Source organism: Heptranchias perlo, chromosome 27 (assembly GCF_035084215.1).
Source record: "Heptranchias perlo isolate sHepPer1 chromosome 27, sHepPer1.hap1, whole genome shotgun sequence".
In the NCBI taxonomy this organism is placed as follows: domain Eukaryota; kingdom Metazoa; phylum Chordata; class Chondrichthyes; order Hexanchiformes; family Hexanchidae; genus Heptranchias; species Heptranchias perlo.
The window spans coordinates 39,348,791-39,376,703 of NC_090351.1; the positions used below are offsets into that span (position 1 = coordinate 39,348,791).

Below are 27,913 nucleotides of genomic sequence, written 5' to 3' on the forward strand. Positions count from 1 at the left end.
TTAGAAGCAGTATCTCGGAGTCACCCGGAGCTCTGTGGGCAGCTCTCTCACCTCTGAGTCAGAAGGTCATGAGCTCTGACCCCACTCCAGAGACTCGAGCACAAAATCCAGGCTGACGCTCCAGTGCCAGTGCTGAGGGAGTGCTGCACTGTCGGAGGTGCCGTCTTTCAGATGAGACGTTAAACCGAGGCCCCGTCTGCCCCCTCAGGTGGATGTAAAAGATCCCATGGCACTATTTCGAAGGAGGCCAGGGGAGTTCTCCCCGGTGTCCTGGCCAATATTTATCCCTCAACCAACATCACTAAAAAAAACAGTGAACTGCTCATTTATCTCACTGCTGTTTTAAGATCTTGCTGTGTGCAAATTGCTTGCCATGTAATAGAAAGATTGAGACTTCGGAGCCACATGTTCACAAGAAACTAATACATTTTAATGGATAAAAATATTTATTAAGATCTCCAGTTAAACATATACATGAACAGTCAGAAAACGTGTCCCAACCTCCTCTTTAATCACAACCGTGACAATACTCAAGCCAATTAGAATAATAGCACAGAAGGAGGCCATTTGGCCCATCGTGCCTGTGCTGCCTCTTTGAAAGAGCTACCCAATTAGTCCTGCTCTTTCCCCATAGCCCTACAAATTTTTCCTTTACAAGTATTTATCCAATTCCCCTTTTGAAAGTTATTATTGAATCTGCTTCCACCGCCCTTTCAGGCAGCGCATTCCAGATCATAACAACTTGCTTCGTAAAAAGATTTCTCCTCATCTCCCCTCTGGTTCTTTTGCCAATTATCTTAAATCTGTGTCCTCTGGTTACCGACCCTTCTGCCACTGGAAACAGTTTCTCCTTATTTACTCTATCAAAACCATTCATAATTTTGAACACCTCTATTAAATCTCCCCTTAACCTTCTCTGCTTTAAGGAGAACAATCCCAGCTTCTCCAGTCTCTCCACATAACTGAGTCCCTCATCCCTGGTATCATTCTAGTAAATCTCCTTTGCACCCTCTCTAAGGCCTTGACATCCTTCCTAAAGTGTGGTGCCCAGAATTGGACACAATACTCCAGCTGAGGCCTAACTAGTGATTTATAAAGCTTTAGCATAACTTCCTTACTTTTGTACTCTTTGCCTCTATTAAGGATCCCATAAGCTTTTTTAACCGTTTAACAACTTGTCTTGCCACCTTCATTGGGAGTGGGAGAGCATTTTGGTGGTAGTGATCATAATTCAGTTAGATTCAGTTAGACAAAGTCAGCATGGGTTTATGAAAGGGAAATCATGCTTAACAAATCTACTGGAGTTTTTTTTAGCATGTAACTAGTAGAATAGATAGGGGAGAACCAGTGGATGTGGTGTACTTGGATTTTCAGAAGGCTTTTGATAAGGTCCCACACAAGAGGTTAGTGTGCAAAATTAAAGCACATGGAATTGGGGGGGAATATACTGGCATGGATTGAGAATTGGTTGACAGACAGGAAACAGAGAGTAGGAATAAACAGGTCTTTTTCCGGGTGGCAGGCAGTGACTAGTGGGGTACCGCAGGGATCAGTGCTTGGGCCCCAGCTATTCACAATATATATCAATGATTTGGATGAGGGAACTGAATGTAACATTTCCATGTTTGCAGACGACACAAAGCTGGGGTGGAATGTGAGCTGTGAGGAGGATGCAAAGAGGCTCCAATGTGATTTAGACAAGTTGGGTGAGTGGGCAAGAACATGGCAGATGCAGTATAACGTGGATAAATGTGAGGTTATCCACTTTGGTTGTAAAAACAGAAGAGCAGATTATCTGAATGATGATAGATTGGGAAAAGGGGATGTGCAACGAGACCTGGTTGTCCTTGTACACCAGTTGCTGAAAGCGAGCATTCAGGTGCAGCAAGCAGTTAGGAAGGCAAATGGTATGTTGGCCTTCATTGCAAGAGGATTTGAGTACAGGAGCAGGGATGTCTTACTGCAGTTATACAGGGCCTTGGTGAGACCACATCTGGAGTATTGTGTACAGATTTGGTCTCCTTATCTGAGGAAGGATGTCCTTGCCATGGAGGGAGTGCAACGAAGGTTTACCAGACTGATTCCTGGGATGGCAGGACTAACGTATGAGGAGAGATTGGGTCGACTAGGCCTATATTCACTAGAGTTTAGAAGAATGAGAGGTGATCTCATCAAAACATATAAAATTCTAACAGAACTAGACAGACTAGATGCAGCGAGGATGTTCCCGATGGCTGGGGAGTCCAGAACCAGGGGTCACAGTCTCAGGATACGGGGTATGCCATTTAGAACCGAGATGAGGAGAAATTTCTTCACTCAGAGGGTGGTGAACCTGTGGAATTCTCTACCATAGAAGGCAGTGGAGGCCAAGTCATTGGATGTATTCAAGAAGGAGATAGATATATTTCTTAATGCTAAAGGGATCAAGGGATATGGGGAAAAAGCGGGAACAGGGTACTGAGTTAGACGATCAGCTATGATCATTTTGAATGACAGAGCAGGCCCGATGGGCTGAATGGCCTACTCTTGCTCCTATTTTCTATGTTTCTATGTTTCTATGATTAGCATAGTTACAGAAAAGGACAAAGAATAAAAGTCCTAAATTGGGGAAAGGCTAATTTTACTAAGCTGAGAGGTGATTTAGCAAAAGTGGACTGGAAACAGCTACTTGAAGGTAAATCAGTGTCAGAGCAGTGGGAGGCATTCAAGGGGGAGATTCAAGGGGTTCAGAGTAAACATGTTCCCACAAAGAAAAAGAATGGGACTGCCAAATCTAGGCAAGGTGCATACAGGGTGAGATAAGGCAATAAAGGGAAACTTATGTCAAACACTGAGAGCTCAATACTAAAGAAAGCCGAGAGGCGAGTAGAAAGTGCAGGGGCAAAATTAAAAGGAAATTAGGAAAACAACGAGAGGGCATGAAAACATATTGGCAAGTAAAATTAAGGAAAACCCAAAAATATTTTATAAATACATAAAGAGCAAGAGGATAACTAAGGAAAGAGTAGGGCCTAATAGAGACCAAAAATGTAACCTGTGTGTGGAGGTGGAAGATGTGGGTACGGTTCTTAATGAATACTTTGTGTCTGTCTTCACAAAAGAGAGGGACGATGCAGAGATTGTACTTAAGGAAGAGGAATGTGAAATATTGGACGGGATAAACATAGTGAGAGAGGGAGTATTAAAGGATTTAGCATCTTTGAAAGTAGATAAATCACCAGGCCCGGATGAAATGTATCCCAGGCTGTTAAGAGAAGCAAGGGAGGAAATAGCGAAGGCTCTGACCATCATTTTCCGATCCTCACTGGATACAGGCGTGGTGCCGGAGGATTGGAGGACTGCTAACGTTGTATCATTGTTTAAAAAGGGAGAAAAAGATAGACCGAGTAGTTATGGGCCAATGACTCTAACCTCAGTGGTGGGCAAATTATTGGAATCAATTCTGAGGGACAGCATAAATCATCATTAGAAAGGCACGGTTTAATCAAGGACAGTGAGCATGGATTTGTTAAGGGAAGGTCGTGTCGGACTAACTTGGTTGAATTTTTTGAGGAGGTAGCAAGGAGTGTTGATGAGGTTAGCACGTTTGATGTAGTCTACATGGATTTTAGCAAGGCTTTTGACAAGGACGCACATGGCAGATTGGTCAAAAAAATAAAAGCCCATGGGATCCAAGGGAAAGTGGCAAGTTGGATCCAAAATTGGCTCAGTGGCTGGAAGCAAAGAGTAATGGTCGACGGGTGTTTTTGCAACTGGAAGGCTGTTTCCAGTGGGGTTCTGCAAGGCTCAGTACTAGGTCCCTTGCTTTTTGTGGAATATATTAATGATTTGGACTTGAATATGGGGGACTTGATCAAGAAGTTTGCAGATGATACAAAAATTGGCCGTGTGGTTGATAGTGAGGAGGAAAGCTGTAGACTGCAGGAAGATATCAATGGACTGGTCAGGTGGGCAGAAAAATGGCAAATGGAATTCAATCTGGAGAAGTGTGAGGTAATGCATTTAGGGAGAGCAAACAATGCAAAGGAGTACACAATAAATGGGAGGATACAGAGAGGTGTAGAGGAAGTGAGGGACCTTGGAGTGCATGTCCACAGATCCCTGAAGGTAGCAGAACAGGTAGATAAGTTGGTTAAAAAAGCATACGAGATACTTTCCTTTATTAGCTGAGGCACAGAATATAAGAGCAGGGAGGTTATGCTAGAACTGAATAAAACACTGGTTAGGCCACAGCTTGAGTACTGTGTACAGTTCTGGTCACCACATTACAGGAAAGATGTGATTGCACTAGAGAGGGTACAGAGGAGATTTACGAGGATGTTGCCAGGGTTGGAGAATTTTAACTATGAGAAAAGATTGGTTGGGCTGGGGTTGTTTTCTTTGGAACAAAGCAGGCTGAGGGGAGATTTAATTGAGGTGTATTAGATTATGACAGGACTAGATAGAGTGGATAGGGAGGACCTATTTCCCTTAGCAGAGGGGTCAGTGACCAGGGGGCATAGATTTAAATTAATTGGTAAAAGGATTAGAGGGGAGCTGAGGAGAAATGTTTTCACCCAGAGGGTGGTGGGGGTCTGGAACTCACTGAAAGGGTGGTAGAGGCAGAAACCCTCTCCGCATTTCAAAAGTACTTGGATGTGCACCTGACGTGCCGTAACCTACAGGGCTACGGACCAAGTGCTGGAAAGTCGGATTAAGCTGGATAGCTCTTTTTCGGCCGGCAAGGACACGATGGGCTGAATGGCCTCCTTCTCTGCCGTAACTTTCTATGAGTCTATGATTCAAAGATTTGTGTATGTGAACCCCCAGGTCTCTCTGTTCCTGCATCCCTTTTAAAATTGTGCCATTTAGTTTATATTTCCTCTCCTCATTCTTTCCCCAAAAATGTATCACTTCACACTTCCCTGCGTTAAATTTTATCTGCCATGTGTCTGCCCATTTCACCAGTCTGTCTATGCCCTCCTGAAGTCTGTTATTATCCTCCTCACTATTAGCTACATTTTCAAGTTTTGTGTCATCTGCAAAGTTTGAAATTATGCCCTGTATACCCAAGTCCAGGTCATTGATATATATCAAAAAGAGCAGTGGTCCTAATACTGACCCCTGGGGGTCACCACTGTATACTGCCCTCCAGTCTAAGAAATAACCATTCACCACTACACTTTGCTTTCTGTCTCTTGGCCCTCCTCCAGTTGAGTATCTCAACCTTTGATTACTTCTTCTCCCTTTCCATAACTACTCTAGACCTAATGATATTGTGATCACTGTTTCCCAGATGCTCTCCCACTTGCCCCACCTCATTCCCCAGAATTAGATCCAGCACTGCTTCGTTCCTCATTGGGCTGGAAACACACTGATCAATAAAGTTGTCCTGTACACATTTCAGGAACTTCTTCCCTTCCCTGCTCTTTACATTTTATTTTTCCAGTCTATATTAGGATAATTGAAGTCCCTCATTATAACCACTCTATTGTTTTTACATCTTTCTGAAATTTGCCTGCAGATTTGCTCATCCATCTCCTTCCCACTATTTGGTGGCCTATAATATACACCCAGTAGCGTAAGATCTCATCTTCTGCTCCTTAACCCCAACCAAATAGATTGTCTTTGACTCTTCAAGCACATCAACCTTTTCAAGGGCTGTAACAGTATCTTTCATCAATACTGCCTCCCCCCTCCCCCTGGTTTTCTTTTCTTCCCTATCCCTCCTGAATACGTTGTAGCCAGGAATGTTAACTTCCCATTCCTGCCCATGTTCTTGTTATTGCCAATACATTATAGGGGCGAGGCCATGGAGGGATTTGAAAACAAGAATTTTAAAACCGGACCGGGAGCCAACGTAGGTCAGCGAGCACAGGGGTGATGGGAGAACGGGAATTGATGCGAGTTAGGATACGGGCAGCAGAGTTTTGGATGACCTCAAGTTTATGGAGAGTGGAAGATGGGGGGCTGGCCACGAGAGCATTGGAATAGTCCAGTCCAGAGGTAACAAAGGCACGGATGAGGGTTTCAGCAGCAGATGAGCTGAGGCAGGGGCAGAGACGGCCGATGTTACAGATGTGGAAGTAGGCGGTCTTAGTGATGGAGTGGATATGTGGCCAGAAGCTCATCTCAGGGTCAAATAGGACGCCAAGGTTGCGACTGGTCTGGTTCAGCCTCAGACAGTGGCCAGGGAGAGGGATGAAATTGGGGACTAGGGAATGGAGTTTGCGGCAGGGACCAAAGAGAATGGCTTCAGTCTTCCCGATATTTTGTTGGAGGAAATTTTTGCTCATCCTGTTGCATAAGCAGTGTGACAAATGAGAGACGGGGAGGGAGGCGGTTGTGAGGTAGAGTTCGGTGTCGTCAGGGTACACGTGCAATCTGACGTTGTGTTTTCGAATGATGTCGCCGAGGGGCAGCATGTAAATGAGAAATAGGAGGGGGTCCAAGGATAGATCCTTGGAGGGCTCCAGAGGTAACGGTGCAGGAGCGGGAAGAGAAGCCATTGCAGGTGATTCTCCGGCTACGACTGGATAGATAAGAATGGAACCAGGTGAGCGCAGTCTCACCCAGCTGGACGATGGAGGAGAGGCACTGGAGGAGGATGGTGGAGAAGGATGAGGAGGGATAGTTTACCACTCTCAGTCACATGGGATTCCATTTGTGACTTTGATAAGGGCTGTTTCAGTACTGTGGCAGGGCGGAAACCCGATGAGGGATTCAAACATGGAGCTGCGGAAAGATGGGCACGGATATGGGCACGTTCGAGGAATTTGGAGAGGAAAGGGAGTTTGGAGATGGGGCGATAGTTTGCCAGGACAGATGGATCAAGGGTGGGTTTTTTGAGGAGGGGTGTGATGACGGCAGATTTGAAGGGGACTGGACAGTTACCAAGGAGAGGGAACCGTTAACAATATCAGCTAACATGGGGGCCAGGAAGGGAAGTTGGGTGGTCAGCAGTTTGGTGGGAATAAGGTCGAGGGAGCAGGAGGTGGGTCTCATGGTCAAGATGAACTCAGAGAGGGCATGAGGGGAAATAGGAGAGAAACTAGAGAAAGATGCGAGTTGAGGGCTAGGCCAGGGGGAACCGTAGGGGAAGTTTGCCTCGGTGGGCTAGGGGAAGGGAAGTGAGGGAAGCGACAGAGGTAGCTGAACGGATGGTCTCAAACTTAGTGAGAAAGAAGTCCATGAGCTCCTCGCACTTTTCGTTGGAGGTGAGGGTGGAGGGGGCAGGGGAGGGGGGTTTAAGAAGAAAGTTTGTATTGGAGAAGAGAAGCCGGAGGTTATTTTTGCATATCAGGATGATCCTGGAATAGTGAGCAGTTTTGGCAGAGGAGAGCAGGAGCCGATAGTGCTTGATGTGGTCCAGCTAGATCTGGCGCTGAATGGCTAAACCAGTTGTCTACCATAAATGTTCAAGTCTGCGTCCCTTGGACTTAAGGGAGCGGAGATGAGGACCATACCAGGGAGAACGACCAGGGTCAGAGAGAGTAATGGTTTTAATGGGGACAAGGGCATCAAAGGTGGAGGTGAGGGTGTGATTGAACAGATCGGTAGCTGCAGAAATGTCGTGATGAATGGAGGGCCAAAGGCTAGACGTTGGGAAGTTGAAAGTGCCAATAATACCAATCGTTTCCGAAATGCAAAAAGCCTTTTGGATAAATCCATGAATGAGCGGAGGCTATTCTGCAGTTCTGAAAATGGGCTGGGGTCAGAAAGCAATCAGTGAAATGTTCGTACGTTTCATCAGCGGATTCCCAGCCCCAAATTCCTGAAAGGTCAAACTCAGCTGAAGTGCTTTCATCAGATGGAGGATTAATCCAAACGCTATTTATTTCCAATGGGTTTATTAAAGCTTCGACAGTGGGATTCAGGAACTGACCATTTGTCATCTCCGGTGGAGGGGGAGAAAGAATAAAACATAAAGCAGTTGAGAACTGGTCCTGTAATTGGGTGGAGGACTAGCCTCCTGCTCTCACTGTGATGAATATTCAGTGAAGTGGACAAGTTGCGTTACTCCTCGTTCACAAGTCGATGGCTGGATGCCTCCATTAATCACTGCGTATTAGTGTAAAGGCAGGCTGGTGAAGGGATTATTACAGTCCCACTTGCTGATTTCTGCACCAGCTCTTCTTCTGAATAATGATCAGTCGTCTCAGCTCTTGCAGGGCCTGTCGGCAGAGATGGAATTTATTGCTGTAATATCCAGCCAGTGGGATCAACGGGCTAAACGTTTCTCTGGAAAGTTCAGCCGATGGAAGTGTCGTTCCTGTGGGGCTCTGAGGCGAACGGGGAAAGGATGGCAGACGAGTGTGGGTCATAACCCCAGAACGTCTGGCTTGGATCCAAACCATACGAATAGTCATTTTATTTAAAGTCCTTTTAAGTGTTTTTTTTTTTCCTTCTGTCCATCAAGTTGAGGGATGTTCAACCTGTGGAATGGAACATTTTTTATTTAAGACTCGCCAGGGGGGAGTTCTCCTCTGAATTACCAGCCATTTTGGGGCAGATTTGGGGTAGAATTGGTTCTTAAAGGATATGGCCTCAAACCTGCCCCCCAAAAAACTGCACCAGCTTTCTCGCCCCCCTCACCCCAAAAAAAACCCACCAGTCCCCTTTAAGATCCAACGGAAGTGCAGACTGCCCCGTGTAAATGGGGTTAAAGGGATGTGGCACTGGCCCATCAAATATTTCCGTGCTGCAGGGCTGAGGTGAGGGAGGGGGTTCCCTATGGAGGACGGATGGTCAGAGTTGAATACTGGAGGTGTGAGGGTAGATCAATGTTTTGGAGTTTTGCTTTATTAACTTTGGACTTCAGAGAGTATTTATCCAAAACATTCCCTCGGGAGAATAAGTGGGTGGGTAGGGTAGAGTGTACATGGTCTGTGGCAGGAGATTAAATGGGTAACAAGCTGAATACTGTTTTCTGAACTGACAGAAAGAAAGAAAGAACTTGCATTTCTACAGCACCTTTCATGACCTCAGGTTGTCCCAAAGCGCTTTACACCCAATGAAGTACTTTTTGAAGCGTTGTCACTGTTGTAAAGTAGGAAATGCGGCGGCCAATTTGCGCACAGCAAGATCCCACAAACAGCAATGTGACGATGACCAGATAACCTGTTGATAGTGATGTTGGTTGGGGGAATAAATATTGGCCAGGACACCGGGGGAGATCTTTTACTTCGATCTGAGAGGGCAGATGGGGCCTCGGTTTAAAGTCTCATCCGAAAGACAGTACCTCCGACAGTGCAGCACTCCCTCAGTACCGCGCTGGATCGTCAGCCTAGATTCTGTGATTGGATAAAGGGAATGCAGTAGATGTAGTGTGTATGGATTTTCAGAAGACGTTCGATAAGATGCCTCGTAAAAGGCTTGTTGTAAAATTTGGGAATGTCGTATAAGAGGAAATATAGCAGTATGGATAGAAAGTTGGCTGATGAACAGGAAATATAGGAGGAGCAATTCAATTTACCTTCACCTATTTATCGAGGTTCGGCGGGCCCGCAAATTTTGGGTTGTGACCTTCCACGCCTGATCTGCCCTGCAAGGCAGCCGGTCGCCATATTGGAAGCAAGAGCATTTTAGGTGTACAGGTCCACCTGAAACAGGTGTTACATAGAGTTACAAGGAGTTTACAGCACAGAAACAGGCCATTTGGCCCAATGGGCCTATGCTGGTGTTTATGCTCCATACGCACGTCCTCCCACCCCTCTTCTTCTCACCCTATCAACATTGTCTTCTATCCCTTTCTCCCTTAGGGAATTAGGGGTTACGGGGAGCGGGCAGGAAATTGGACATGAAGCTGAGTTCGGATCGGTCAAGGCCCTGTGGGTGGCGGAGCGGGCCCAGGGGCTGAGTGGCCGGGTCCTGCTCCTACTTCTTGTGTTCTTTAGATTTGAGGTTAGGACCAGATCAACCATGATCTTATTGAATGGCGAAGCAGGCTCGAGGGGCCGATTGGCCTACTCCTGCTCCTATTTCTTATGTTCTTATGTTCTTATATTCTTAAATGCATCTGTACTATTCGCCTCAACCACTCCCTGTGGTAGCAAGTTCCACATTCTTACCAATCTTTAGGTAAAGAAGTTTCTCCTGAATTCCCTATTGGATTTATTAGTGACTATCTTATGCTTATGGCCCCTAGTTCTGGTCTCCCCCCACAAGTGGAAACATCTTCTCTACGTCTACCCTATCAAAGTCTTTCATAATCTTTAAGGCCTCTATCAGGTCACACCTCAGCCTTCACTTTACAAATCGGGGTCCTAATGTCAGTTGTAGGACCCCGATGCAAAGATTCGGGTACAGATGGGCGGGGCTTTTGTTGGGCAAGCTCCGCCCAGTCATAACCAAGTCTTAAAGGGACCGCTGGAGGCCATTGAACAAACGGGTGCAAGGCTTTTTCAAACATATCCAGGTGCCAGGAGGGGCAGGAGTACTCCTCCCAGCTCCAAGGAAATGGGTGACAAGCTGAATGTTGTTTCTCGAAGATATGACTGGATGGATAAAGGGAATGGAGAGTCCAGCCTGCATTCCGGTCTCACTGGACCTAAATATGACTTACACCCTCTCCCAACTCAGGAATTCCACAAAGTGCGAGTGCAGGCAGAAGAAATCATTAAAAAAAAAGACCAACAGCGTTTTAGGTTTTACAAATAGTGCAAGAGTACAAGAGCAATGATAAATTTGTGCACAATATTTAGGTTGCAGCTAGAGTAGAGTTTTGGGCGCCTCAATTACAGAAAGCACGTTAAAGCCTATAATAGCGTAGATTCACTGGGATGACGCCTGGTTTGGGAAACTATAGTTATTAGGAGAGACTTGAGACACTGGGACTGTTTCCATTGGAGCAGAGGGGACTAAGAGGACATTTAACAGAGGCTGAAGGGTTCTGATAGATTTAACAGGGAAGGACTATCTTCCTGTGGTTAGGGAGTCAATGACGAGAGGTCCTCAATTTAAAATTGCCAGTAAGAGAGTGCGGAGAGAGGATAGGAAAAATATCTTTACACAGAGGGTTTTTGGAACATGGAATGCTTTGCCACAGGGAATAGTTGAGGCAAAGATCATTTCATCTATTAAGGGGCAGTGAGATTAGTTTTGATTTGCTCCAGCAAAGAGCTGGCACAAATACAATGGGCTGAATGGCTGTAAACTAATCCCACTGGCCCTTAATAGATGTAATGATCTTTGTCTCTTCACTCTCCAATCCTACCCTCTCTCTTCACTCTCTGACTCCGCTCTCTCTCTTCACTCTCAAATCGCACCCTCTCTCTTCACTCTCCAATCCCGCCCTCCCTCTTCCCCCTCTGATCCCGCCCTCCTTCTTCACTCTCCGATCCCACCTCCCTCTTCCCCCTCCAACCCCATCCTCCCTCTTCCTGCTCCAGTCCCGGCCTCTCTCTTCCTCCCTCTCTCTTCACTCTCCAATCCCGCCCTCTCTCTTCACTCTCCGACCCCACCCTCTCTCTTCACTCTCTGACCCCACCCTCTCTCTTCCCTCTCCGACCCCGCCCTCTCTCTTCACTCTCCAACCCCACCCTCTCTCTTCACTCTCCGACCCCACCCTCTCTCTTCACTCTCTGACCCCACCCTCTCTCTTCCCTCTCCGACCCCGCCCTCTCTCTTCACTCTACGACCCCGCCCTCTCTCTTCACTCTCCGACCCCACCCTCTCTCTTCACTCTCCAATCCCGCCCTCTCTCTTCACTCTCCGACCCCGCCCTCTCTCTTCACTCTCTGACCCCACCCTCTCTCTTCACTCTCCGACCCCGCCCTCTCTCTTCACTCTCTGACCCCACCCTCTCTCTTCACTCTCCGATCCCGCCCTCTCTCTTCACTCTCCGACCCCACCCTCTCTCTTCACTCTCCGACCCCACCCTCTCTCTTCACTCTCCGACCCCACCCTCTCTCTTCACTCTCCAATCCCGCCCTCTCTCTTCACTCTCCGACCCCACCCTCTCTCTTCACTCTCTGACCCCACCCTCTCTCTTCACTCTCTGACCCCACCCTCTCTCTTCCCTCTCCGACCCCGCCCTCTCTCTTCACTCTCCGACCCCACCCTCTCTCTTCACTCTCCGACCCCACCCTCTCTCTTCACTCTCCGACCCCGCCCTCTCTTTTCACTCTCCAACCCCACCCTCTCTCTTCACTCTCCAATCCCACCCTCTCTCTTCACTCTCCGACCCCACCCTCTCTCTTCACTCTCTGACCCCACCCTCTCTCTTCACTCTCTGACCCCACCCTCTCTCTTCACTCTGCAATCCCGCCCTCTCTCTTCACTCTCCGACCCCACCCTCTCTCTTCCCTCTCCGACCCCGCCCTCTCTCTTCACTCTCCGACCCCACCCTCTCTCTTCCCTCTCTGACCCCGCCCTCTCTCTTCACTCTCTGACCCCACCCTCTCTCTTCCCTCTCCGACCCCGCCCTCTCTCTTCACTCTCCGACCCCACCCTCTCTCTTCCCTCTCTGACCCCGCCCTCTCTCTTCACTCTCCGACCCCGCCCTCTCTCTTCACTCTCCGACCCCACCCTCTCTCTTCACTCTCCGACCCCGCCCTCTCTTTTCACTCTCCAACCCCACCCTCTCTCTTCACTCTCCGACCCCACCCTCTCTCTTCACTCTCTGACTCCGCCCTCTCTCTTCACTCTCAAATCGCACCCTCTCTCTTCACTCTCCAATCCCGCCCTCCCTCTTCCCCCTCTGATCCCGCCCTCCTTCTTCACTCTCCGATCCCACCTCCCTCTTCCCCCTCCAACCCCATCCTCCCTCTTCCTGCTCCAGTCCCGGCCTCTCTCTTCCTCCCTCTCTCTTCACTCTCCAATCCCGCCCTCTCTCTTCACTCTCCGACCCCACCCTCTCTCTTCACTCTCTGACCCCACCCTCTCTCTTCCCTCTCCGACCCCGCCCTCTCTCTTCACTCTCCGACCCCACCCTCTCTCTTCACTCTCCGACCCCGCCCTCTCTTTTCACTCTCCAACCCCACCCTCTCTCTTCACTCTCCAATCCCACCCTCTCTCTTCACTCTCCGACCCCACCCTCTCTCTTCACTATCTGACCCCACCCTCTCTCTTCACTCTCGGACCCCACCCTCTCTCTTCACTCTCCAATCCCGCCCTCTCTCTTCACTCTCCGACCCCACCCTCTCTCTTCACTCTCCGACCCCACCCTCTCTCTTCACTCTCCGACCCTGCCCTCTCTCTTCACTCTCCGTCCCCGCCCTCTCTCTTCACTCTACGACCCCGCCCTCTCTCTTCACTCTCCGACCCCGCCCTCTCTCTTCACTCTCCGACCCCACCCTCTCTCTTCACTCTCCGACCCCACCCTCTCTCTTCACTCTCCGACCCTGCCCTCTCTCTTCACTCTCCGACCCCGCCCTCTCTCTTCACTCTCCGACCCCGCCCTCTCTCTTCACTCTCTGACCCCACCCTCTCTCTTCACTCTCCAATCCCGCCCTCTCTCTTCACTCTCCGACCCCGCCCTCTCTCGTCACTCTCCGACCCCGCCCTCTCTCTTCACTCTCCGACCCCGCCCTCTGTCTTCACTCTCCGACCCCGCCCTCTCTCTTCACTCTCCAATCCCGCCCTCTCTCTTCACTCTCCGACCCCGCCCTCTCTCTTCACTCTCTGACCCCACCCTCTCTCTTCACTCTCCGATCCCGCCCTCTCTCTTCACTCTCCGACCCCACCCTCTCTCTTCACTCTCCGACCCCACCCTCTCTCCTCACTCTCCAATCCCGCCCTCTCTCTTCACTCTCCGACCCCACCCTCTCTCTTCACTCTCTGACCCCACCCTCTCTCTTCCCTCTCCGACCCCGCCCTCTCTCTTCACTCTCCGACCCCACCCTCTCTCTTCACTCTCCGACCCCGCCCTCTCTTTTCACTCTCCAACCCCACCCTCTCTCTTCACTCTCCAATCCCGCCCTCTCTCTTCACTCTCCGACCCCACCCTCTCTCTTCACTCTCTGACCCCACCCTCTCTCTTCCCTCTCCGACCCCGCCCTCTCTCTTCACTCTCTGACCCCACCCTCTCTCTTCACTCTCTGACCCCACCCTCTCTCTTCACTCTGCAATCCCGCCCTCTCTCTTCACTCTCCGACCCCGCCCTCTCTCTTCACTCTCTGACCCCACCCTCTCTCTTCACTCTCCGATCCCGCCCTCTCTCTTCACTCTCCGACCCCACCCTCTCTCTTCACTCTCCGACCCCACCCTCTCTCCTCACTCTCCAATCCCGCCCTCTCTCTTCACTCTCCGACCCCACCCTCTCTCTTCACTCTCTGACCCCACCCTCTCTCTTCCCTCTCCGACCCCGCCCTCTCTCTTCACTCTCCGACCCCACCCTCTCTCTTCCCTCTCTGACCCCGCCCTCTCTCTTCACTCTCTGACCCCACCCTCTCTCTTCACTCTCCGACCCCGCCCTCTCTCTTCACTCTCCGACCCCACCCTCTCTCTTCACTCTCCGACCCCGCCCTCTCTCTTCACTCTCCGATCCCGCCCTCTCTCTTCACTCTCCGACCCCACCCTCTCTCTTCACTCTCCGACCCCACCCTCTCTCTTCACTCTCCGACCCCACCCTCTCTCTTCACTCTCCGACCCCACCCTCTCTCTTCACTCTCCGACCCCACCCTCTCTCTTCACTCTCCGACCCCACCCTCTCTCTTCACTCTCCAATCCCGCCCTCTCTCTTCACTCTCCGACCCCACCCTCTCTCTTCACTCTCTGACCCCACCCTCTCTCTTCACTCTCCAATCCCACCCTCTCTCTTCACTCTCCAACCCCACCCTCTCTCTTCACTCTCCAATCCCACCCTCTCTCTTCACTCTCCGACCCCACCCTCTCTCTTCACTCTCTGACCCCACCCTCTCTCTTCACTCTCTGACCCCACCCTCTCTCTTCACTCTCCGACCCCACCCTCTCTCTTCCCTCTCCGACCCCGCCCTCTCTCTTCACTCTCCGACCCCACCCTCTCTCTTCCCTCTCCGACCCCGCCCTCTCTCTTCACTCTCCGACCCCACCCTCTCTCTTCACTCTCTGACCCCACCCTCTCTCTTCACTCTCCGACCCCGCCCTCTCTCTTCACTCTCCGACCCCACCCTCTCTCTTCACTCTCCGACCCCACCCTCTCTCTTCACTCTCCAACCCCACCCTCTCTCTTCACTCTCCAATCCCACCCTCTCTCTTCACTCTCCGACCCCACCCTCTCTCTTCACTCTCCGACCCCACCCTCTCTCTTCACTCTCCGACCCCACCCTCTCTCTTCACTCTCCGACCCCGCCCTCTCTCTTCACTCTCTGACCCCACCCTCTCTCTTCACTCTCTGACCCCACCCTCTCTCTTCACTCTCCGACCCCACCCTCTCTCTTCCCTCTCCGACCCCACCCTCTCTCTTCACTCTCCGACCCCACCCTCTCTCTTCCCTCTCCGACCCCGCCCTCTCTCTTCACTCTCCGACCCCACCCTCTCTCTTCCCTCTCCGACCCCGCCCTCTCTCTTCACTCTCCGACCCCACCCTCTCTCTTCACTCTCCGACCCCACCCTCTCTCTTCCCTCTCCGACCCCGCCCTCTCTCTTCACTCTCCGACCCCACCCTCTCTCTTCCCTCTCCGACCCCGCCCTCTCTCTTCACTCTCCGACCCCACCCTCTCTCTTCACTCTCTGACCCCACCCTCTCTCTTCACTCTCCGACCCCGCCCTCTCTCTTCACTCTCCGACCCCACCCTCTCTCTTCACTCTCCGACCCCGCCCTCTCTCTTCACTCTCCAATCCCGCCCTCTCTCTTCACTCTCCGACCCCACCCTCTCTCTTCCCTCTCCGACCCCGCCCTCTCTCTTCACTCTCCGACCCCACCCTCTCTCTTCACTCTCCGACCCCGCCCTCTCTTTTCACTCTCCAATCCCACCCTCTCTCTTCACTCTCCAATCCCACCCTCTCTCTTCACTCTCCGACCCCACCCTCTCTCTTCACTCTCTGACCCCACCCTCTCTCTTCACTCTCGGACCCCACCCTCTCTCTTCACTCTCCAATCCCGCCCTCTCTCTTCACTCTCCGACCCCACCCTCTCTCTTCACTCTCCGACCCCACCCTCTCTCTTCACTCTCCGACCCTGCCCTCTCTCTTCACTCTCCGTCCCCGCCCTCTCTCTTCACTCTACGACCCCGCCCTCTCTCTTCACTCTCCGACCCCGCCCTCTCTCGTCACTCTCCGACCCCGCCCTCTCTCTTCACTCTCCGACCCCGCCCTCTGTCTTCACTCTCCGACCCCGCCCTCTCTCTTCACTCTCCAATCCCGCCCTCTCTCTTCACTCTCCGACCCCGCCCTCTCTCTTCACTCTCTGACCCCACCCTCTCTCTTCACTCTCCGACCCCACCCTCTCTCTTCACTCTCCGACCCCGCCCTCTCTCTTCACTCTCCAATCCCGCCCTCTCTCTTCACTCTCCGACCCCACCCTCTCTCTTCCCTCTCCGACCCCGCCCTCTCTCTTCACTCTCCGACCCCACCCTCTCTCTTCACTCTCCGACCCCGCCCTCTCTTTTCACTCTCCAATCCCACCCTCTCTCTTCACTCTCCAATCCCACCCTCTCTCTTCACTCTCCGACCCCACCCTCTCTCTTCACCCTCCGACCCTGCCCTCTCTCTTCACTCTCCGTCCCCGCCCTCTCTCTTCACTCTACGACCCCGCCCTCTCTCTTCACTCTCCGACCCCGCCCTCTCTCGTCACTCTCCGACCCCGCCCTCTCTCTTCACTCTCCGACCCCGCCCTCTGTCTTCACTCTCCGACCCCGCCCTCTCTCTTCACTCTCCAATCCCGCCCTCTCTCTTCACTCTCCGACCCCGCCCTCTCTCTTCACTCTCTGACCCCACCCTCTCTCTTCACTCTCCGATCCCGCCCTCTCTCTTCACTCTCCGACCCCACCCTCTCTCTTCACTCTCCGACCCCACCCTCTCTCTTCACTCTCCAATCCCGCCCTCTCTCTTCACTCTCCGACCCCACCCTCTCTCTTCACTCTCTGACCCCACCCTCTCTCTTCCCTCTCCGACCCCGCCCTCTCTCTTCACTCTCCGACCCCACCCTCTCTCTTCACTCTCCAATCCCACCCTCTCTCTTCACTCTCCGACCCCACCCTCTCTCTTCACTCTCTGACCCCACCCTCTCTCTTCACTCTCTGACCCCACCCTCTCTCTTCACTCTGCAATCCCGCCCTCTCTCTTCACTCTCCGACCCCTCCCTCTCTCTTCACTCTCCGACCCCACCCTCTCTCTTCACTCTCCGACCCCGCCCTCTCTCTTCACTCTCCGATCCCGCCCTCTCTCTTCACTCTCCGACCCCACCCTCTCTCTTCACTCTCCGACCCCACCCTCTCTCTTCACTCTCCGACCCCGCCCTCTCTTTTCACTCTCCAACCCCACCCTCTCTCTTCACTCTCCGACCCCACCCTCTCTCTTCACTCTCCGACCCCACCCTCTCTCTTCACTCTCCGACCCCACCCTCTCTCTTCACTCTCCAATCCCGCCCTCTCTCTTCACTCTCCGACCCCACCCTCTCTCTTCACTCTCCGACCCCACCCTCTCTCTTCACTCTCCGACCCCACCCTCTCTCTTCACTCTCCGACCCCACCCTCTCTCTTCACTCTCCAACCCCACCCTCTCTCTTCACTCTCCAATCCCACCCTCTCTCTTCACTCTCTGACCCCACCCTCTCTCTTCACTCTCCGACCCCACCCTCTCTCTTCACTCTCTGACCCCACCCTCTCTCTTCACTCTCTGACCCCACCCTCTCTCTTCACTCTCCGACCCCACCCTCTCTCTTCCCTCTCCGACCCCACCCTCTCTCTTCACTCTCCGACCCCACCCTCTCTCTTCCCTCTCCGACCCCGCCCTCTCTCTTCACTCTCCGACCCCACCCTCTCTCTTCCCTCTCCGACCCCGCCCTCTCTCTTCACTCTCCGACCCCGCCCTCTCTCTTCACTCTCCGACCCCACCCTCTCTCTTCACTCTCCGACCCCACCCTCTCTCTTCCCTCTCCGACCCCGCCCTCTCTCTTCACTCTCCGACCCCACCCTCTCTCTTCCCTCTCCGACCCCGCCCTCTCTCTTCACTCTCCGACCCCGCCCTCTCTCTTCACTCTCTGACCCCACCCTCTCTCTTCACTCTCCGATCCCGCCCTCTCTCTTCACTCTCCGACCCCACCCTCTGTCTTCACTCTCCGACCCCGCCCTCTCTCTTCACTCTCCAATCCCGCCCTCTCTCTTCACTCTCCGACCCCACCCTCTCTCTTCCCTCTCCGACCCCGCCCTCTCTCTTCACTCTCCAATCCCGCCCTCTCTCTTCACTCTCCGATCCCACCTCCCTCTTCCCCCTCCAACCCCATCCTCCCTCTTCCTGCTCCAGTCCCGGCCTCTCTCTTCCTCCCTCTCTCTTCACTCTCCAATCCCGCCCTCTCTCTTCACTCTCCGACCCCACCCTCTCTCTTCACTCTCTGACCCCACCCTCTCTCTTCCCTCTCCGACCCCGCCCTCTCTCTTCACTCTCCGACCCCACCCTCTCTCTTCACTCTCCGACCCCGCCCTCTCTTTTCACTCTCCAACCCCACCCTCTCTCTTCACTCTCCAATCCCACCCTCTCTCTTCACTCTCCGACCCCACCCTCTCTCTTCACTCTCTGACCCCACCCTCTCTCTTCACTCTCCGACCCCGCCCTCTCTCTTCACTCTCCGACCCCACCCTCTCTCTTCACTCTCCGACCCCACCCTCTCTCTTCACTCTCCAATCCCACCCTCTCTCTTCACTCTCCGACCCCACCCTCTCTCTTCACTCTCTGACCCCACCCTCTCTCTTCACTCTCTGACCCCACCCTCTCTCTTCACTCTCCGACCCCACCCTCTCTCTTCCCTCTCCGACCCCGCCCTCTCTCTTCACTCTCCGACCCCACCCTCTCTCTTCACTCTCTGACCCCACCCTCTCTCTTCACTCTCCGACCCCACCCTCTCTCTTCCCTCTCCGACCCCGCCCTCTCTCTTCACTCTCCGACCCCGCCCTCTCTCTTCACTCTCCGACCCCACCCTCTCTCTTCACTCTCCGACCCCGCCCTCTCTCTTCACTCTCCGACCCCACCCTCTCTCTTCACTCTCCAACCCCACCCTCTCTCTTCACTCTCCAATCCCACCCTCTCTCTTCACTCTCCGACCCCACCCTCTCTCTTCACTCTCTGACCCCACCCTCTCTCTTCACTCTCTGACCCCACCCTCTCTCTTCACTCTCCGACCCCACCCTCTCTCTTCACTCTCCGACCCCTCCCTCTCTCTTCACTCTCCGACCCCACCCTCTCTCTTCCCTCTCCGACCCCGCCCTCTCTCTTCACTCTCTGACCCCACCCTCTCTCTTCACTCTCCGACCCCACCCTCTCTCTTCACTCTCCGACCCCACCCTCTCTCTTCACTCTCCGACCCCACCCTCTCTCTTCCCTCTCCGACCCCGCCCTCTCTCTTCACTCTCCGACCCCACCCTCTCTCTTCCCTCTCCGACCCCGCCCTCTCTCTTCACTCTCTGACCCCACCCTCTCTCTTCACTCTCCGACCCCGCCCTCTCTCTTCACTCTCCGACCCCGCCCTCTCTCTTCACTCTCTGACCCCACCCTCTCTCTTCACTCTCCGACCCCACCCTCTCTCTTCACTCTCCGACCCCGCCCTCTCTCTTCACTCTCTGACCCCACCCTCTCTCTTCACTCTCTGACCCCACCCTCTCTCTTCACTCTCCGACCCCGCCCTCTCTCTTCACTCTCCGACCCCGCCCTCTCTCTTCACTCTCTGACCCCACCCTCTCTCTTCACTCTCCGATCCTGCCCGCTGCCACAAGTTGTTTCTCCCCTCTCTCCCTCTTTCTTTCTCTATTTTGTCTCCCTACCTTTACTAAATTGCCTGCTTACCTTTTTGTTCCTCAGTTCAGGGTAAACACCCAAAATATAAAAACTTGCCTCTCCAACGTTTCCTGTTCCCTTTAAGTCATGTAACAGGTCAATCACCTCGCCTGATCCGTGATGATGAAACAATGGGAGATTTTTCACCTTGTACACAAAGCGTCTTTCCTTCCTGGAATTACATAGAATTACAAAGCACTTTACAGCATAGAAACAGGCCATTTGGCCCATCGTACATATAATTACTTAGAATTTTACAGCAAACAGGCCACTCGGCCCAAATGGTCCATGCCGTTGTTAATGTTCCATGTGAGCCTCCTCCCTCCCTACTTCATTTCACCCTATCAGCATATCCTTTCTCTCTCATGTACTTATCTATCATCCCTTTAAATGTGTCTATGCTATTTGCCTCAACTACTCCTTGTGGTAGCAAATTCCACATTCTAACCACTCTCTGGGTAAAGAAGTTTCTCCTGAATTCCCTATTGGATTTATTAGTGACTATCTTATATTTATGGCCCCCGAGTTTTGACTCCCCCACAAGTGGAAATATCTTCTCTACCTCTACCTTCTTTCCTTTGTTCATCCACAACAGGAGCATTCAATGGGAAAGGAATTATATTTCATTTCGTTGGACAAAGGGGAGCATCTTCAATTGTCTAAGACAGGAACGGCAAGTTTAGTTACAAAAATCTCTCAGACTCCCATCAAATCCTCATTGCAAGCTTCGGCCAGTTGATCATCACGACATTTCAATCTGGCTGATTAGTCTGAGCGCTTCTTGTGTGCTTTAATAAAATGCTTATTAGGAACTGGAAGGCTGTCTACGAAAGGCACCCTTCATCAAAACTGCTCGCTACATTAAACAGATCTAATTAGAGCGAGCCGCATCTAGCAGTAAAACTCCGAGTTGTTATCTGTAATGTGAATAATAACCAGCGATGAATAGATAGATTTTAATTAATGGAACTTTCACCGCCCACATCAGTAGCTCCTACAGCTGTTTTTCCTGTTCCAGCTCAGTCTCCGTGCTCAGCCTTGACCCCACACTGACAACGGTTTCAAACAGAACAAAGTCTTTCAGTGATGATACTGCAGATTTTACAGGATTAACCTCCTTTGAATGTTAATAGTCGGCATCGGTTCAGTTGGCAGCACTCTCGCATGAGTCCGAAGGTCATGGGTTCAAGTCCCACTCCAGAGACTTGAGCACAAGACCCAGGCTGACGCTCCCAGTGTAGTTGCCGAGGGAGTGCTGCACTGTCGGAGGTGCCGTCTTTCAGATGAGACGTTAATCCGAGGCCCCGTCTGCCCTCTCACTTGGATGTAAATGATCCCACAGCCCACTATTCAAAGAAGAGCAGGGAAGTTCTCCCCGGTGTTCTGGCCAATATTTATCCCTCAACCAACACCTAAAAACAGATGATCTGGTCATTATCACATTGCTGTTTGTGGGACCTTGCTGTGCGCAAATTGGCTGCTGCGTTTCCTACACTTCAATAAGTATTTAATTGGCTGTAAAGCACTTTGGGATGTCCTGAGGTCACTATATAAATGCAAATCTTTCCTTATCTCGAAACCATGGCTACTACAGCAGGGCAGAGGCTGGGTACTCTGCAACGAGTGACTCACCTCCTGACCCCCTCAAAGCCTCTCCACCATCTGCAAGGCTCAAGTCAGGATTGTGATGGAATACTCACCACTCAGCTGGAGATTAAGAAGCAGCCACAACGACATTAAGAAGCTCGGCACCCTCCAGGAAAAAACAGTTCCCTTGATTTATGGACTACCCCCAGACTCCAGCACACCATGGCTGTATAGGGTGCACTGCTCCAATTCACCAAGGTTGCTCCCTCCCCTCCGACCTCTACCACCAAGAAGGACAAGAGCAGCAATGTCATCGGAACACCTTCACCTCCAAGTTCTCCTCCAAGTCACTAACCGTCCTGGAGCTGGACATATCTCGTCGTGACTCCTCTGCAGTCAGGGAGCACTCTGGCTCCTCAGCAACGTTTTGACAAAAGAAAAGATTTCACTACCTACTTTTGGAGACCTGCCCCGCTCATCGCTGACTAATTTCTACATATTTAAAGGGCCTCACGCCTGATTTAGATGTCTGCCTGGTGACGCCTAAAAAATGGGGCTCACAAATTTAGCAGTGGGACCAACGCAGATTGGTCTGCTCTGCACCTGATTTAGGCCCGGAAAACGGGTGCAACACATACCAGTTTCTACCCCAATAGCTCAGAAATTAATAGCCCCCAAAATTAATAATTGCCCTTTAAATTAATACCCTCAAAGTTAATTAACCTCAAAATTAATAGCCGTCAAAATTATTAGCCCTTACAATTGATGCCCCCAAAATTAATATCCCCTGAAATTACTAGCCACAAAAGTAATAGTCCTCAAAATTAATAGCCACTGAAATTAATACCCACAGAATTATTTAATCCTTAGAATGAATAGGCCCTAAATTATTAAAGCTTGAAATTAATAACTCCTCCTCCCCCCCAATAATTAATACTGCCCAAAATTAATAGCCTTCTATTAACAGCTCCCTAAATTTGAAGAGACATTCCAGTAGTCCTGTGTCTCAGCCATGGGTCAATCTGCACTGAACCTTTCCCATTGCGTTTATAGCCTTCCTATGATGGGGTGCCCAGAACTGCCCGCAAACTGTGGCTGATGGTCTGGTTCAGGATGACCTACATGACTTTGCATTCTATGCCTCTAACTACACAACCAAGGTCATCAGGGGAAAGTCTGTGTAACAAAATTGTAAATCCACACAAAGAATTGAGTTTTATTTCAATATAGCAAGAAACTGATCATCAAATATTCAAAAAACACCTGACATTATAGTTTTCTCCGTGTGCATCTCACTCTTACATCAGTCCACAAAGAAGTATTTCTCTCTACGTGAGGTGGGTCTTTGGGTCTCTCTCTCACTCTTCTTTTGTGTGTGTGTGTCTCTTTCTCAATTTCTCTCTCATTCTTTCTCTCAATATCTCTCTCAATCTCTCCCTCTCTCTCAATGTCTCTCCCTCTATCTCTCTCAATCTCTCTCTTAATATCTCTCAATCTTTCAATGTCTCTCTTTCTCAATCTCTCTCAATTTCTCTCGCCTGCAATCTCTCTCTCAATGTCTCTCTCAGTCTCTGTCTCTCTCAATCTCTCAATGTCTCTCTCAATCGCTCTCTCAATGTCTCTTTTTTGTCATTCTCTCTCAATTTCTCTCTCTCTCAATCTCTCTCTCAGTGTCTCTCTCAATCTTTCTCTCTCTCAATCTCTCTCTCAATGTCACTCTCAATCTCTCTCAATTTCTCTCTCTCTCAATCTCTCTCTCAATGTCTCTCTCAATCTTTCTCTCTCTCAATCTCTCTCTCAATGTCACTCTCAATCTCTCTCAATTTCTCTCTCTCTCAATTTCTCTCTCTCTCTCAATCTCTCTCTCAATGTCTCGCCCTCTCTCTCTCTCATTCTTGCCTGTCTCTCTGGCGCCCTCTGTCACTCTCTTCTTTCTGTCTCATCAGTCAGTGCATGCAACGTATGTCTGTACATCCTTGTCTCCTGTTCCAGAGTCAAACCATAGTGATGCATGTCTCAGGATCTCTTGCTGTCTCTCTCTCTCTCCACTTCTCTCTCTTGCTTTCCTTCGCCTATGCTTTAAAAATGCAGTGCCCTCCTCTCTATCCCTTTACCACCATTCAATTAGCTTTTTGTGGGAGAATCAATCTACATATCAAGGCTAGATCTCTTTATTAATATAACAATATGTTTTATATTTGGAATGAAAGGCGTTAGCATTTGGTCGGCATGGGAGCTGTTTACTGCTTCATGAACTATTAGCATTGGTCAGACCCCATCTGGAAAACTACATTCCGTTTTGGGCACCGCGCCTCAAGAAAGATATTTTGGCTTTGGAGGGGGTACAGTGCAGATTCACCTGAATGACACCAGGGCTTAAACGGTTAAATTATGATGACAGGTTTCATAGACTTCTTTTGCATTCCCTTGAGTTTAGAAGGTTGAGGGGTATTTAAAATGATTAAGGGATTCGATAGGGTAGATACAGGGCAATTATTTTGTCCAGTGGGGGAATCCAGAAGAAGGGGGCATAATATTAAAATTAGAGCCAGGGCATTCAGGAGTGAAATCAGGAAGCACTTTTTCACACAAAGGGTAGTGGAAATCTGGAACTCTCTCCCCCAAAAGTCAATTAAAATTTTCAAGACCGAGATCTATAGATTTTTGTTGAGCAAGGGTATTGAGGGATACGGGTCAAAGGCAAGTAGATGGAGTTCAGGTACAGATCAGCCATGATCTAACAGAATGGCAGAACAGGCTTGAGAGGCTGAATGACCTCCTCCTGTTCCTGTGCTCCAGTTGGAGGCCGTTGGTTCACAGGGTGGAGTGAGACAGTTTGCTCAATGGTGTCTCCAACTGGCCTCCCAGTGAGTCTTTAACAATGTGATTCTGCTGTAACTCGGGGGAGATATCGTCACCGTTACTGTTACAGACCAGCCAGCAGAGGGATTCTGTTCAGCAACAGAATGACCACCTGATGGTCAGATTCTTGTATTATTAATGAACCAGAAGCATAGAATGTTCATTACAGCGAGGGAACATTTCGAAGGTTAAGGGGTGATCTGATTGAAGTTTATAAGATATTAAGGGGATCGGATAGGGTGGATGGAGAGAAACTATTTCCGCTGGTTGGGGATTTTAGGAGTAGGGGGCACAGTCTAAAAATTAGAGCCAGACCTTTCAGGAGTGAGATTAGAAAACATTTCTACATACAAAGGGTTGTAGAAGTTTGGAACTCTCTTCCGCAAACGGCAATTGATACTAGCTCAATTGCTAAATTTATATCTGAGATAGATAGCTTTTTGGCAACCAAAGGTATTAAGGGATATGGGCCAAAGGCAGGTATATGGAGCGAGATCACAGATCAGCCATGAGCTTATCAAATGGCGGAGCAGGCACGAGGGGCTGAATGGCCTACTCCTGTTCCTATGTTCCTATGTAACATCACGTTCCTTTATTATCACTGGGTCAACATCCTGGAATTCCCTACCTAATACCATCGTGGGACCTCCATTAACACACGGACTGCAGTGGTTCAAGGAGAAGACGCAACATCTTCTCAGGGCAACAAGGGATGGGCAACAAAAAAAAATCATCCTTCCAGCGTCACTCACATCCTGAGAACAAATATATTTTAAAATTCAGTTGAGGGCTGTTTAATATATAGTTTCAAATGCAACCTGATCTCTCTATTGTTCCATGGAATCACAGCTTTTGATGCACTCATAGAATCTTACAGCACAGGAGGCGGCCAGTTGACTCATCGTTCCTCATCCTTATGTTCAGATCCCTCCATGGCCTCGCCCCTTCCCTATCTATGTAACCTCCTCCAGCCCTACAACTCTTTACGATCTCTGCGCTCCTCCAACTCTGGCCTCTTGTGCGGCCCACTTGCTCTCCTTCGAAATAGTGGCCGTGGGATCTTTTACATCCACCTGAGAGAACAGACGGGACCTCGGTTTAAAGCCTCATCCAAAAGACGGGCGACACTGTTCACGCTGAGGAGCCAGGCGCAAGCAACAAGCAGCTGCAGAAGTGGCAGCAAGAGTAAGACAGGGACGGATCGTACGAACGACAGAGTGGATTGGGAGTACAATTCCAATGGTGCGGCCTGTTATTCTTTTTGTGAGTGTAGAAGCACTGACGTAAAAGTAGAGTTTGAAGGAAGTGTTCCAGTTCTGAGTGGCTCGCTGGGATTGTAAGTGTGTTCTGTCAGGCCATTTCAAATATTCCCAAAGTTCTGTGCCAATAAATGGGATTCAGATTTTGCCAGACAAAGACAGGCATAAGTGATGCTCCTCCGATGAGTTACGATCGCACAGTGTGAAGACAGCGGACTGCTAGTGTCTGATCCCCTTGTTCACAATCAACTGAAGGCAAACCTCAAAGCTTCCAAAACCCACTACTGGCTGCACAGGAGTCCCAGCCCTTGGAGAATAACTCCCCAGTGTACTCTCCCGTCAATTAAGTCCTCTCACTGTAGGGACATTAGGGATATCTTCGAGACTATTTAGAATCTGCACATCGAGTCCTTGGTGCCAGAAAACTGCCCCAGAAATCCCCCAGATCCGTATGTAAACACTTCAATTAATTAATTCATCAATGTCGATCTAGAGGCCAAGCTGCTAACCTAAGCAAAACATCATTGACTGGGACTGCTCAGGAGAGGCGTCCTGCAGGCTGAAAGAGAACAGGTCTAGAACAATCAAACAGCCAGCATCGAGCGAGCGATGGCCGTCAAAGGCCAACAGATTATTTCCACAGAACCTCTGCTCTGTAATTACAGGCTGCATTTGTGGAATTACATAGAATTCACAACACAGAAACAGGCCATTCGGCCCAACTGATCTGTGCTGGTGTTTATGCTCCACATGAGCCTCCTCCCACCCAAATTCATCTCACCCTATCAGCTTATCGTTCTATTCCTTTCTCTCTCATGTACTTATCTAGCTTTGCCTTAAATGTGTTTATGTTATTCACCTCAACTGCTCCATGTGGGAGTGAGTTCCACATTCTCTGGGTGAAGAAGTTTTTCCTGAATTCTAACAGGAAGGCAGTTTCCTTCAGTCAGCTGGGCCCCAGTAAAGGGAAGTGTTATTGTAGGTGAGGGTTCTTTGCGGTGGTCCATTTTGACGTCAATCGATCGTGGGTTATCAACCAATAAACCTTCCTGCCTTAAATGAATCATTAATTGTTCAGTGGACACCAGCAAACAGAGCAGCTCCAGCCATTGGTCACAACATTACGATGGGCCAAATGGCCTCCTTCAATGCTGTATCATTCTATGATTCTATGAACATGACACCTGACCAGCTGCAAAAACAAACGGACCCAATGTAGAATAAAACAGCCTCTAACTGCACATCACATGAAATACCAGAGACGTGGGTGATCATTTTGAGCCTGTATTCTCACTTACTGCTCACAAGAGACTAAAAACCACTCAACATTTGATGTCAAGGTTTGCAACACTATGTGAATCTTCAATCACTACGCTGCTGTAGAGTCATTCCCAGGACCCAGTATTCTCTACGCCATGTTCAGCGGTAATTTCAGTGACCAAAAGCCCTCGCAGGAAAGCCTCAGTTTTGGTATCCAAGGATCAATATGGCGTTGGTGCCAATTGCCCAGTGAGAATCAGACTACAACTTGGGACAATCCAATCGCGGCTGGCTTGTACTTGAAGATGATCGGGCCTTGTAGCCAATGGTACAACCCAATGGTGCATTAATGAAATAAAAACAGGAAATGCTGGCAAACACTCAGCGGGTCGGGCAGCATCTGAGGAGAGAGAGAAACAGAGTTAAAGTTTCAGGTCGATGACCTTTCATCAGAACTGAAAGAAGTTAGAGGTTTAACAGTTTTTAAGTAAATACAGAGCCAGGGAAAGGAGAGGGGGGAAAAGGCGAAGGTCTGTGGTAGGGTGGAGGGCAGGAGTGATTAAATGACAAAAGGGATGATGGTGCAAGGCAAAAGGAGGGTGATAATGGGACAAGTAAAGAAACAAAAGGTGGGTCCAGGGGAGGTGTGAATAACAACAGGAGAACCTGCTGTCGGAGAAAATGGGAGCAGTGGTTATGGTCTGAAGTTATTGAAATCAATGATGAGCACGGAAGGTTGTAAAGTGCTTAATCGAAAGATGAGGTGCTGCTCCTCGAACTTCTGTTGAGCTTCATTGGAACAGTGTAAGAGGCCGAGGACAGAGAGGTCAGAGTGGGAGTGGGACAGGGAATTAAAGTGGCAAGTGACCGGAAGCTCAGAGTGACGTTTGCAGGCAGAGCGAAGGTGCATTGATGGGCTGGATTGTGGGTCGTGCAGCGATACCTGATCCTCACCCATGTGACGGGTTTGGGACCTTGGGGAGAGGGGTTGACTTTGCCTCGTCTTTCACACTCTGCTGGCCAATCACAGATTGGAGAAGTCAGAGATCAGTAGCTCT

At 50.3% G+C, this 27,913-nt stretch overlaps 1 long non-coding RNA gene across 7 annotated transcripts in view; it reads right to left on the bottom strand.

Annotated features, from left to right (window-relative positions):
- Nucleotides 1-427: 427 nt before the first annotated feature.
- The window catches only part of LOC137344612 (uncharacterized), an 82,141-nt gene continuing 54,655 nt past the window's right edge, over nucleotides 428-27,913 (bottom strand). For 5 of the 7 annotated variants that reach the window (XR_010968414.1, XR_010968415.1, XR_010968411.1 and 2 more), the window contains 4 exons: nucleotides 26,894-27,255; nucleotides 19,945-20,059; nucleotides 9,455-9,581; nucleotides 428-8,414 (listed from right to left, as the gene is read on the bottom strand). This is a non-coding gene — a long non-coding RNA (uncharacterized lncRNA). The remainder of the gene's footprint in view (nucleotides 8,415-9,454; nucleotides 9,582-19,944; nucleotides 20,060-26,893; nucleotides 27,256-27,913) is intronic. The other 2 variants (XR_010968412.1, XR_010968409.1) reach the window with 1 other exon arrangement.